Here is a 2,485-nt window from a genome sequence, read left to right as displayed (position 1 = left end):
TTTTCTTGAATCGTTACAAACACACACGCACATACACACTATGTAGTCCTAAATATATTAATACCATCTACTGTACGTATATGATCTCAGGGTTGACCACTTGGTTTCAGATAACCAGGTGGGGAGACTCTGCTCTGAGGAAGGCCATTTCTGCTCCCAACATTCCCCGGGTGCCCACAGTTCTTTGTCTAGGGTTGAGTCTTTTTGAGATTTCCCCGTTCCATGTTAGCATGTTCACAGGTATTGTTAGGGTCTTGTTGGTGAGACTTCATGGGTGTCCGATTATCTCTGAAATCTACTGTCATAGAGCTGCGAGGAAGACTAGCATTTCCCTCCAGACCAGGCTGTTGCTTTCCCTCAAGGATCCTGCCACTTCCACCTCACTAAGGTGTTTGTCCTTGTTGGTCAGAATTGAGGTCTTCTCTCAAGGCCACCTTTGCCTTCTAAGAGGAAATATTGTCACAGTTCAGCTGTTCTTTATATATACTATATATATTATATATTCTTTATATATTATCATATAAAGAACAGCTGGATCATGACAATATCTCCTAATAGATATATGACGTCTCTAATATATATATATTAGAACGGGAATTCTGGTGAATGATTTTCTTTTTTAAAAAAGATTATTTTTAATTACATGTATGTCTGTGTGTGGGTGTGTGCAAATTAATGCAAAGGCCAGAAGAGGGCATCAGACCATTGGGAGCTGGAGTTGCAGGCAGATGTCATTCAACATGGGTGCTGGAACCCACACTCAGCGCTCTGTTTCCGACGGTCCCTCGCCATAAATTTTTTTTTTGCTTCCCAGCAGGGAGGAAGCTGTAGTCTTCCATCTTCTTCTGAGGACATAGAGTTGTCATTTTGCTTTCTTCACAGGATGGCCTAGGACAGCTTTGTCCCCCAAGCTGGAGAAGACCAATGAAAAGGAGCACCAGGCCTGTGGACAGCCCCTCACAGAAGGGAGCCAGGGAGAGAGACCCTCAGCTGGTGGCCTTCCTGCTCAGATGGAAAGGTGTCCCTGAGAGGAGGTCTCCTCAGCAGAGGCTTTGCAGCCTGGGGGTGGGGGGGGGGGGGTTGGATATCCCTTCAGTCTCTGGAGTGTTACAGTGTAACAGCCCCGCTTCACGGCACTGCCTCTCCCAGGGGAGTGCACCCCAGCTGAGCTGAACAGCTCAGGAGCCTCAGCCCGGCTCCACTTCATCACTTCTTCCCTTCATTGCTTCTTGGGTTCTTCCGATGAGTCACACCAGGCAGCAAATCTTATAAAAGAGATTTATTGAGAGGGTCCAGGGTGTGGAGGGATGAATTCAGGGTTGGCGGCCTCTGCTCCTGGGAGAACTGAGCAGACACGGCGAGGCCTTTATGTAGCATTTCTTAGGGGTCAGATTTCCAGAGTGAGGATTGGTGGGATTTCAAGTCCTGAGTTTAGGGCAGCTTGCGAACTGGTGGGTTTCTGTGAAAAGCCTAGGAATTGGTAGGTTTTGAGGCAGGAAAGGTGTCAACTCCCATCAATCACAGCAGGAGGCTGAGGGAGGAAAAGTCACCATGGACAGCTCCTGCTGAGGAGCTAACAGGAGCCACCATTTTGTCCCCTCCTGTCTCTACAGCCCCAGGGTAGGAAGGAGGGGCCAACAGCCTTGAGGTGGGAAGAAAGGGTTGGCAATGCTGAGGCAGGAAACAGCAACTGCTGTAATAAGTATGGGCATTTAATAATTTAACATTTTATATGTTCTACAACAAGCTTTTATTCTCCAGAGGTAATTGTTATCTTGGAGGCTCACTGCCTCCATCTACTAACCTAGTCCTACTCCTGGAAGCTTCTAGCCTCTGTACAATCTTGTCTAGGCCTAACATGTTTTTAGCCTCTGAGACTTACTGCTGAATAAGCTCACCCTTTCTAGTTCTTTCTGAACTCTGGCTGGCTGGCTCAACTCAGCAGTTCTGGCTCAAATTCCTCTCCTAGATGACTGACTCAATCTGGCTTCTCTCTCGGCCTGTGACTGAGGTTCTCTGCTTGGCCTCAGTGTACTAACTCTAGCTCCTCTAATCTGCTGGTTCCTTCTCATTCTCTGGCTCGTCCTGTCTTGTGTCTAGCTTGTTCTCTCTTCAGCCTTTCTCTGTAAAACCTTCCCAGTAAAACTGCCTCCTCTCTCTCCCTGTTCCCTCACCTCCACCTCCTGCTCCCCATCTCTCCCACCCCCAGTTACTCTTGGCTTAAACTGCCTCTGCTGACCTGCATTGAACTCATGAATGAACTCCACCCAACATGGCTACTCCCTTCTACCAACTAACAGGCAGGCTAGCCATGTTGATGGGTTAAAACCTCTCTGCATCTTCCCCCTTTCTGATTAAGCAAAAAATTGTACACAACTTAACTAATGTATCCAAAACAAATTATCAACCCCCAAAAGTTAACAGTCCAAATGTCCTTATGAAGGTCCCTTGATGAGATGATCATTCACAACTGCAGTCCTGATCA

Source organism: Acomys russatus, chromosome 5 (genome assembly GCF_903995435.1).
Source record: "Acomys russatus chromosome 5, mAcoRus1.1, whole genome shotgun sequence".
In the NCBI taxonomy this organism is placed as follows: domain Eukaryota; kingdom Metazoa; phylum Chordata; class Mammalia; order Rodentia; family Muridae; genus Acomys; species Acomys russatus.
Note: the sequence above shows the minus strand (reverse complement) of the source record.